The 10,913-nt window shown below is 42.2% G+C and overlaps 2 long non-coding RNA genes across 3 annotated transcripts in view; one reads left to right on the top strand and one right to left on the bottom strand.

The window, feature by feature from the left end:
• Nucleotides 1-6,575, bottom strand: part of LOC150015164 (uncharacterized) — a 30,601-nt gene extending 24,026 nt beyond the window's left edge. For both annotated transcript variants that reach the window (XR_016509965.1, XR_016509966.1), the window contains exons 1-2: nucleotides 6,416-6,575; nucleotides 1,944-2,097 (exon numbers count right to left, since the gene is read on the bottom strand). This is a non-coding gene — a long non-coding RNA (uncharacterized LOC150015164). The remainder of the gene's footprint in view (nucleotides 1-1,943; nucleotides 2,098-6,415) is intronic.
• LOC150015165 (uncharacterized) lies at nucleotides 6,284-9,946 on the top strand. The gene is made up of 4 exons (XR_016509967.1): nucleotides 6,284-6,956; nucleotides 7,718-7,778; nucleotides 8,160-8,263; nucleotides 9,227-9,946. It is a non-coding gene; the product is annotated as an uncharacterized LOC150015165 (long non-coding RNA).
• Nucleotides 9,947-10,913: the final 967 nt, after the last annotated feature.

Here is a 10,913-nt window from a genome sequence, read left to right on the forward strand (position 1 = left end):
GGTGAAAGATTGCTCAACTTAGACAAAATATCCAATTTTAGACTGATCCCCAAGATGGAGAGGGTTAAATTACTATGATTGTGGAGCTTGTAACACTGACAGTATTGTGAGCTGGAAGCCACTTCAGTTTAAGCATATTTTTATTTTTAGTTTTAAGTTCTGTATTTCATGATATCCATACTTTTATGGGTAGGTCAAATGCAAATCCCTTTCAGCTAGTAAGCTCTAAAAAGAAAATCTACTACAGCAATACTCAGCTTATCTGGGAATTGAATAACAGCACTCACAGCAACCAAATTCACATGCTTCACAAAACTTAACTCACTCTCGATATGAATTCTGAATTCCTGGAGAAGAAACCCATTCTTGGTCCAGTAACCTACATGGTTACAACTTGAGGAAGTCAGCAATGAAGTAAAGGCTGAATGCCTAATGGTCATTTATCTTCTTTCAAGTATTTTCAATGACTGAGAGGAAGCTCATGACTTCACAGAGCAATTCAACCCATTATTTGACAATCCTCTTGTTAGAAATTTCCAGCTTAGTGATCAGGAACAAGGGCACGGGAAGTAATTCTGAACTTCTATCTTGAATGATCTGAAGAGCTTGGGTTGAACAATCTTTCTCTTTTACACTTCATCTGGTTCCACTACTGCAGTCACCAGTGTGGTTACTATGACCTTTGACAAGTTCTTTAATTTCTCTGAGACTCAGTTTCCTGACCTACAAAATAGGGTTAATATGAGTAACTGTCACCATGAGGTTGTTGTAATGAGCAGATGAGATGTACTAATTTAAACACAAAGTTCAGTGCTGAACACAAAATGTTCAAGAAATAGCTATGATTAGTATTTCAATTACTATTAGTTATGATAGATTATGCCTCTCTTGAAATTCTAGTTACTGAGCAACACAGGCTAGGTCTGCTTCCTCTGCATAGGAGCCTTTTCAAGATTTAAACCCAGATTTCCTTTCTGTTTATGATATGTTCCAGATGAAAGATAATATGGAAGTCAAGAGAACAGCCTTGGGCTAGGGGCTTAAGATCTGCTCTTTAATAAGATCACCAGTTATAGACCCTCAGATCAGTGCTTCCATTCTTTGAAATTAAGATTTCTCAACTGGATACTGAAAATAATTAAACACATCCCATGATGTTATGGGAAGAGCAGAATCAGATAATACTGGTACCATTCTAGTATTAGAATAAGTCCTTAAGAAATAACAAATATTTTTCTGTTTTTGCCAGGAGCAAAAGGGCCATGATTCAGTGTTTGTGGTGAACGGTGATTACTGGACGTATTATGAATCTGATGAAAATAGAGAGCATTAGTATTCTCTTATTCTACAAAATTTGCCCATCCTATATCCATTCCTTCAGGGCTCTGCTCTCTGTTGAGAACACTCTCATGATGGCTAATGAGTTTGATGTGTCATTAATCCAATTAGCATCATTGTATTTTACCCAGGATATACGATGGTAGCTATTGCCAGGACAGGAACAGGATATTGGGGACGGTGGGGAGAAGAAGGCAAAGGGCAAAAAGAAACAAATACATTCTGTGTAAATCCGTGGTTTGCAAACATTATTCTGCATCAGAATCACCTGACCCAGTAGGTAGGGCTAGAGTCATCCTCAATGGTTGTGATGAAAACCAAAATATGAAAGTCAGTGTTGGAGGTCAGTGGTTCTCAAATTCAGTTGTCCATTAAAGTGGTCTGTGAAATTTTAAAACACTTCTGCCCAGGCCTCACCTGCAGAGATAGTGTCTGTCGTTGGGGGGAGACCTGAGCATAGATATTTTTTAAAGTTCCTTAGGAGATTCTAATGATCAGCCAAAATTACAAGTCACTGATGGGTGTAGCTTTCTTTATCCAGCCAGGCCAGGATTAATGATAGGTGGGGACAAAAAAGCACAATCCTCCTGAATAGCTGAACCCACCTGTCAAAGTTAAACTCCATTTTGAGAGAAGGTCCCACTTCTCTGTTGTAAGTGGCATATTTTCAGCCATTTTCTCTGCTCATTGCCAGGCCCAAGACATTGCTGAGTCCTGTGGAATAGTTGCTATGCTTGTCTCCATGTGGGTGAAATGATTCTGCAATATAATGTTCAGAGTACAATAAGTAAGAATGCATTATATATGTATAAACTAGTATCTTGTAATAATAATAATGAGGCTTCAGAAATCACTTACTAAAAATGGTTTGACTTTCAAAAGGCCAAAATAGTTTAATTTAAGGGTATATTACCTCTCTTGTCAAGATCTGCTTGTGTGACTTCCATTGATGATAATATTAGTTGTGAGATCTTATTCAGTAGACGTGGCAATCAAATACTAGATTTAAAGGGGTAATTAAATAGTGGTCTGCATATCATTTGGGCAGCATTTTGTTTCCAAGGGTTATTCACCTGAATTTAAATGTTAAAGTACTAAAATCAAGCCTTTGCTGATTTTTCTAAATTCAACTCAAGGATGTTTCCCCTTGTTCTTCTTTCTACTTTTGAAATTTCCAAGTGACCAAGGCAGAGGAATGATGTCTGTTTCCTTTGTAAGTTGAATGCACTGTATTACCTGGACTCATCAGGATGCCAGAAGCAAAAGCTCGAGGTATCTTAAGTGCTGTGGGTGAGATGGGAACGGAGCCTCGGGTATTTTCATCATAATTGGGCAAGAATCTCAGTAATTTGCCAGGTCTCAAAAGTTAAAATTAAAATAAAAAACATAGAATGTTGAACAAGCAGGTTGTCAGAAGAGAAACCATGTAGAGCTATTCTTGCTGAGCCAGGCAAGTTTGGAGACTGGACAGTTACTGAGGATCCACCTCCACTCTGCAAATCGAGTCATCTCTTCAGGCCTCCTCTTGGCAGTCAGTGTTCAGGAGCTCAGAAAGCTCAGCTGGAAGAACAGGTTCCCTCATACTATCTTCAGCAAAGGGGCAGAGAAGGATTGTCTGCCCAAGATATATGTGGACTGGGATGGAAAAGCCTTGTCAAAGGGAGGCTGCGTAGGAATCAGTTTTGCTTGTTCTCTTCCTCTTTCTCACAAATCTCTGCTTTTGTTTATTTTTTAAAGATTTTATTTATTTATTTTTAGAAAGAGGGGAAGGGAGAGAGAAAGAGAGAGGGAGAAACATGAATCTGTAGTTGCCTCTCACACATCTCCAGCTAGAGACCTGGGAATCAAACTGGACACCCTTTGGTTTGTAGGCTGGTACCCAATCCATTGAACCACATTGGCCTGGGCTCTGCTTTTTCTTCATGTCTGCTTTGTTCTCCTCTCATTACTGATGTGCCAACACAACCAAACATAAACTGGTCTGATTGATTTAGAGAATATTACTATTGGTTACTGTGGTGAGACCTTTATACCAGTGATCCCATGAATGACCTGCTAGCCTGAAGATTTTGTGACTCTCTCTGAACAAAGAATGGGGAAGTTGGGTATAGCAGGCTCCATGTGGAATCTCCATAAATCCATTAACATTCTTTTACTAATTCTACTGCTATTAACCAAAGAATGCTGTATTCTGTTCATGCTTTCTATTTCTTGTAAGACAGGCTACTACTGCCTTACTGGCCTTACTGTCTGCCTTCTTTTTCTCTAAGTTTTGCATATTTTCTTTCCTGTCTCTCAACTGACTTTTTCCATATTGGAAGTCCAAACTCTTGATAAAGAGGAGCTGGTTTGTTCAATTTGCAATTATTGGCCCTATTTGGCAAATGCCTCTTATAAGGCCACCCCTTAGGCTACTAGTCAATCAATCAATTTGCTCTTTGGGTCAGGTGCCTTCTACTGGTCCCATCAGCTGAGTCCAAGTTGGGGTGGGGTGTCACACCCGTCACCTATTTACACCTTAAGATTTTCTCATTTAGCTGGAACCCTGTAAAAGGAACACTCATAAAGGAACTCTAATAACCAGTGTTCTTATTTGTGGGAAACAAGATCTACCTAATTTAAGGTTAAAAAGTTTTTAGTGAATTTATTACATAGCTTTCAAAATCTCAGGTAGAACCAGAAAACCATGCTTAAATATTTATCATCAGGATTAGAACAGCTTGGAAAAATATCCAGTCACTGAGGACTATTCCAGAGAATCACCACTGCTGCCAAACCTGCTGCTTGGTGCCACTTGGTACTAACTCTAGAAATTCTTCCCTGGCTTCCTTAAAGGACCAGATGCTTCTGTCACTGTGCTTTCTGATGATCGGGCCTCCCCTCTGACATCTGCTGCTTCATAGAGCTCATCTTCACTTCCAAGCCTCACAAGAGGGCATCTGTTCAGCAGTAGTCAGACAGTGTGTAAAACTTTAGCTGTCAAGGATCTGGGGGAATGTAAGTTTTAATTGCCCAAATCTCTGGGATTTAACAATCAAGCTAGGCAACCATTTTGAGCTGGTTACTCAAAGAGCCAAAAGGAGTCCACCTCAAGGGGATTCTGAGATTTCAATGTTCCAGCATCTGTCATCCCTTGTTTAGAGGGCACTGTAAGATGTAAACAGTTGTCCTTATTTGGGTTATTTAGAGAAGTACTCTTGCTGGTCTCCTTCTAACAAATGGGGGTTCTCTTCATCAGCCAAGTCAAACTTCTGGTTCACTCATTTCTTTCTTCATGCCTTTGCTGAAATCTTTCTTCCATTCTTGCAAATTTCTACTGTTCTTTACCACAAATATGTGTGCAACCCCAGATTTCAAGAGACAGCTTATTCCTCCCTTTCCTAAGTAATACCATTATCTTGTAATCATTCCTTCATTGCAAAATTCTTAAATTTCCCCCTTGTAAAGGATATTGGATTTACAAGAATGTACTTTTTTTTCCATGGACTTGTTACATTGTTCTTGCAACATCACTCTCACAATGAAGTGCCGTATAGTACTCACAAAATAGGTGCTTATCAAATAAATACTGATCATTGCAAATACAAGTAAGAGGAAGAGGGAACTTCCTTTTGAAGTTTACAGGAAATGAGAACATTTCAATTGCCTGGAAATCAAAGTTATTCAGTCCAAAGGAAGTCTTTGCTATATTTTTAAAATTGGGGTGGGGCAGTAACAGGTTATCCATTTACAAATTGAAATAAATGAGAACTATACAGTAATCTGACCTGCCTTTTTAATAGGTTTCTGACAACATTTAGGAACTTGTCTGTGAAAGGGAAGGGGCCTGTTACGGGGATGAGAATGAGGTGTGGAGAAGGCGGCAGGATAGGATATGAGAGCTTGAGTAGATTTGGAAAATAGTCTCATTTGTGACAATACAACTGAATCATTAAATGTGACAGTAAAACTGAGAAATATCACTATGTTCAACCCTTTGTCAAACTTTCCAGGACACTCTTATTGCAGAAAAAAACAACATGTGTATGAAGAATCAAAGTGGGTAAATTCAACTGTGGGTAAGGATACTATCATCTATTAATACTCATATATCCTGCCCACATCCATACACACACACACACACACCAGGTGATCAGTGCATATCAATTAGGTCATGAACATACAATTTGTTATTTCCATTCAGAAATTAGAAAATGTTTTCCATAAACTAGACTGAGCAGTAGAAATTCACCCAATATGATCCTGTTCACACACCCCTCATACATATGCATCCTCACTAAACTCTTCCTGCTGTTACTGCTAAACCAAGCACCCTACTCCCACTCCACCTTCTCCAAACCACGCGCACCTGCTACCCTGGGCACTCACTGCTGCTGCCATTGCATGTCTTGCTGAGTAATACCATTGTCAACCTCCCTGCGTGGCGTGCATGCCATTCTCCTTCACTGGAGGAAGGAATGTTTAATTATTTTTAATCAGTGGACATGGCATCTTGCTAGACAGCAACACTTGGGGGATCCAACACCATCTGCCTTCCACCAGGCGCCAGCTGCTCTGGTGGATGTCGGCAGAATACCTTAGGACATGGCTTTCCACTGCCAGGAGCCTGCGAGCGGCTGCCACTGGGCACAGTCTCCACCGCAAAGCTGCCACTTGGACTCCTTCCCTGCCATAGTTCACCTCTCCCTCCTGCGGCCCTCCCAGGGAGGTGCTTCACAGCCCCCGGCTCCCAGAACATTTACCAGGCAAGCCAGAGGCCCGCCAGGAAAAACAGGGTGTCCAAATATAAATGTCACCCTGGCCACAGATCCTTCCACCCCCATTAGTCAACTTAATGGATCTGCTGACTTCAGTCCCACAGAGAACGGGCTACTGACTTCGCAGCAGCGGGTCAGCCCACGGAGAGCAAGGGTCGACCGGCTACGGAGTCTTTAAAACAGTGACGAGGAAAGGGAGAGAAATGCCTCCGGGAAAAATCCCCGAGCTGTCCAGGGAGTGCGGTTGCCCTAGTACGTGAGCTCATGACCCTTTATGCTCTGCGAGTTCTTGCCACAGACCTGTCCCTTCCACCTCTTACCCTTAAGGAGTTTCTGAAGCTCTCACAGCTGTGCCAGCACTTTTCACTTCGGCAAAGCACGTTTCGTTCGCTGCCCCTGTTTAGCGGCACAACGCGGCCCCTGTCGGGAGCACTCGCCACCTCCTTCCCGGTGAGCCGCTGCACTCCCTGCCCTGGGAGCCAAGCCCCCAAGGTTCTTTCCACCCCCCACTCCGGTCCCCAACTTTTGCTGAAGAGCCCAGTTAGGCAGCTCCAGCCTCAGCCTTATTTTCATGCAAAGTGAGGGAGATCAGGGCTGGGGGCTGGCTGAAGGGCAGATAAAAGCCCCAGCTGTGATTTCTCGGGGTGTCAGTTTCACCTCCAGCAGTAAAGCAAACTGTCCTTGCGCCTGAGGGAAATTACGGAGCCTCACACTTTCATTCAGAGGGACAAAGGGGAGGTCAGGTGCTGCATCTGACAGAAGTGGGGATGTGTGAAATGTGATTAACCCAGGAAGGAGCCAGACAGAGCCCGGCTGGGGCCTCCCCTGCCCGTGTGTGTTTCCCAGGGTCAGGAGCAGGAGGTGAGTAAACAAAAGCATTCAATAAATATTTTTCCCTTTAACCCATGTGTTAATACAGATTTTCACAGCACTGACCGAATCGATAACATTAGCATAAGTAATGAAGGAAGTAGTGTACTCAGTTAAATTCTCTGCATTTGTGAAAAGAAAAAAAAGGGGGGGGCGGGTGAGAGGGCGGCGGGGGTTGGGCGGTGAGAGAGCTTCCAGAAAGACCATGTAGTGACACTGTACCGCGTCCACCCGGAGCTTGGCAAAACCTTTCTGGGGCCCATCAAATAAGCTCGCCTAATGTTATTTCTCATGCGTAATACAAACCACCGGTGCCTGCAGAATTAAAGTCATCAATAGCGGAGCTCTCTGCATTTACAGGAAGACACAAATTAAATCCCTACTGATGTGCCCATCAGAGTAGGAAGTTCCCTGTCCCTTTGCAGACAGACTCCCTGTAAGAGCTCAGTGTGGTAAATGAAGCTACAAGTACATTTGTCTCTCTGTCTAAATAAGTAATGCCAATTTCATTTTCAAACAGTGTGCTTAGGCCGCATTCATTATTGCATTAGGGTATTTTCCACCCCCGCCTAACCAGCCTTCCCTGGTCCCTCAGCTTGGACAACATGTCTCTGGTTAAAGATGTGTGCTGAAAACAAAACAGATGCTGTCTCAAATTGACTGGAGATGTATTAAATAATTACAAGAGAAATTCCAGTAAAAATAGAGTCAATTATGACAAGATTAACACTTTTCTTTGTTCTGTTAAAAAGAAAAAAGGAGGGGAAGCAATTTTCAAGACAGGCACTGATGCTTTAAAAGAATTCTTCATAGGTGAGTTACTTAATCCTTTGTGACTAAGGAAATATTTGTGTGCACTGCGGGAGGGGGAGCAAAAAGGGAAAATGTACAATATTGAAAAGTCAAAATACAATATGTGACACACTGAGAACATGTAAGTTAGAAGGCCTGTCAGGCGGTTGATACCTGAATCAAATCCTGATTACTCTCCTATAGGAAGAATCTGCAGATATTTTCTCGAATATCCCTGAAGGATTAACATAATCAGCTATCAAGTGCCACTGTAGCTACTTCACAAAAATGTAGTTAAGGCAGCACTTATCTGGCAGTGGTAAACTCAGCTCTGAGAGAAGGCACTTCATATATTAAGACTTTAAATAGTTTTTTTTTTGTTTTTTTTTTTTTTTTTTTTAGGGCCCTCTTCACTAAGCAAGAGCTGCTCCAGAGGTTGGGAGGGGTCTGGTACCCACCAGTGTTATTCAGCAAGGCAGAGGCAGAGCAGTGGCAGCCAGGCATGGGTGAGTCCCAAGTGTCTAGACAGGACTGACAGGGCTGAGGAGCAGTCTGCCTCCAAATAAGCTCCACCCGATTCCCTGGAGGCTGGGAATGGAAGCACAGAAACGGGCTTCCAGAAAAAGCAACTCAAACAGGATTACCTTGGAGGACAGCTAGAGAGTCCCTAATATTGATCTTCACAATTGAGAAGTGCCTATGTCCCCAGGGAAACCTCCACAGACCCAAGCCAGATTGCTCCTGATCAATACCCTCTTTTTCTATATGACTCAAGTCCAGCCACGGAGACTTAAAGAGGGCTTTGCACTAGGTGGAGCTCTCTCAAGCAGGCAAATCAATTGGTTTGCTTTAGAAGAGGAGGCTGAAAGGGCTCATCACTATAAAGAAGGGTCTCTCAGAGGGGCTGACTGTCAACAGATGGGGCAGAAATGGCATAATCAGGGGGTTCAGTTGAGCCGGATTGGTTTGGCGTGAAAGGAAGCAGGCCCCAGGGAGCAGAGGCTTGTACTTGAACTAGCTCTAAAAGTTCGACTACTCTCACTCCTTCTACTTATTTTAAGAGCAATATATATTTTGAGTGATAGCCATACATATTCTATAATTTTTCACTTAGAAAAACAGCTTTTGCATTTCACACAGCTTCTAATTCCCAAATTAGTTCAACATCTAGCAGTGAATGTAGAAATATATACCACGCCTTTCAGAGATATACTTAGGGCTGGTATTGATTTATGCTATATCATGATTTTAGTCTTACTGGATAATCACCCTGTCAAGTCTATATTTATTGTTGTGGCTATTAAATCACATTAATTTTTTGGCAATTACACAGAGGTAAAGCATCCACAAACTGCAACAGTGACAGAACTGTTTTCCTCCCTAAATAAACTCCATACAAAGATAGCCATGTCCTAGTTTTTTAATGGCATTTCACCTTTTTTTTTTTTTTCTTTTTGCATATCTTACAGGAGCATTAAACTCAGAGTTGCAGCCCGCACTGTGCAATGGATTGGAACTCTGGTAGAGAAGTCCTTGAGGGAGAAGAAGCCCCTTGGAGACAAGTGCTAATGCTACACAGCACAAAAGCAAATTGCCCATCAAGTGGGACAACTTAGTGTCACAGAAGCATTTGCAGGGTGAGAAAAAAGGAAAAAGCAGAAATCATCCAATACTGGCAGCCCTTGATTTCGGTTACTTTCAGTGGATTCATATGAGAATGAGGATTCTCTCTGGTGCTCAGGGAGTTTGTGATAACACTGAATCAAATTCAGATTACTCTCCTATACCTTGCCTTAAAACTTCTGTGGTGTGTGAGCAGTGGAAAAGTGAGAAAATGAGAGCTGTGCAGGGGAAGGAGTGCTTACATTGGGATATGAGTTGATAGGATCATTTAGAAGATGTGCATGAGGCCCATGACAAATTTACACGGGATACAAAAGTTGATCTCACTGCTTGGGGCTGCAAGCCCAGCAGGTGGCCTACAGACCCTGCAGGTACTTTGTGCCCGGAGCAGGCCAGCCTCCTGAGGGAACACATCTCTGTTGCTTCCACTCAGGGCCCAGCTCTGTCATACCTACAAAGACCTGGTACCTGAGTGAGTATTCTGGCGCCCAACAAGAAATTGCTGGGTTGAAGGTTAATGACTCTCTCTGATCATTTACAAAGATACTGCTTGCTTTGTGTTTTTAATAAAGGGTCAAAAAGAATTTCATCCAAACTGGCTCACCCTCCTTTCTGCCTTGCACATTGATTTTGGTTGTTCGTTTGGAGCAGGCTTTCAGCTTGATTGAAGCCCACATCCATGACCAAAAGACTTATTTTATTTATATGCCTCTGATGTTCTTCATTATTATAAATGCCAAATACCTTTCATCTACAACCATATCTTAGTTGAAGTCTCCCAGCCAATGAGGAAAGAGAGAATAATGAGGAAGAGGAACAATGCACAATTGCTTGGGACTCTAATTGTTATTGGTTCATTTTGGACTAGTGAACTGGATCACGCTCAGTGATGCACTAAGTTTTGACGCCGGTAGAAATGATAATAAGCGAGTTATAAAATGTAGATGCCTCTACCGTAACAACATATTAAAACAGTCCTAGGAATGAAAAAAGCAAGGAAACAGAACAAAACGAAAATAAACCCCTCATTGGCCCATCATGGGTTTTATAAAAGAGAAAATGAATAGCTGGTACCTCATGCATCCAGCTCCTAATTTAAGTGGTTGCTCTTTAGTATTTCTCTTTTCTTTGAAAAACACGGAATACCTGAACTGCAGAATACATGCTTTTGTTCTGCCTTCTTTAACACTGAGGAAAGTAGCAGAACCATGTTTACTTGAAGAGGTGCGCATTTCCCATCTCGACGACAGTAAACAGTAAACTGCTTTTCCCTCCACAGTACCCAAAGGGCCCTCCACCACCCCCTGTCCCCCGCTAATCTGCTCTGTCCAGACATTTCCTCCAGGTCACCTTTCCATTTCCACTTCTCACCTCATCAGCCTTTCCACACACTTTTTTACAGTGTGCCCTAACAAAAAGGGCCTTTCTTCCCTCTATAAATTTCTAATGGATGTATTGCTGAGCTGTCTGAAGAGAAAAGCCCGAAAACAGACTTCACCAATATGCTTCCTAGAGTTGGTGTAACTTTTTATA

The sequence above is a fragment of the Furipterus horrens genome, unplaced genomic scaffold (genome assembly GCF_987537825.1).
Source record: "Furipterus horrens unplaced genomic scaffold, mFurHor1.1.pri manual_scaffold_3, whole genome shotgun sequence".
Taxonomy (NCBI): Eukaryota; Metazoa; Chordata; class Mammalia; order Chiroptera; family Furipteridae; genus Furipterus; species Furipterus horrens.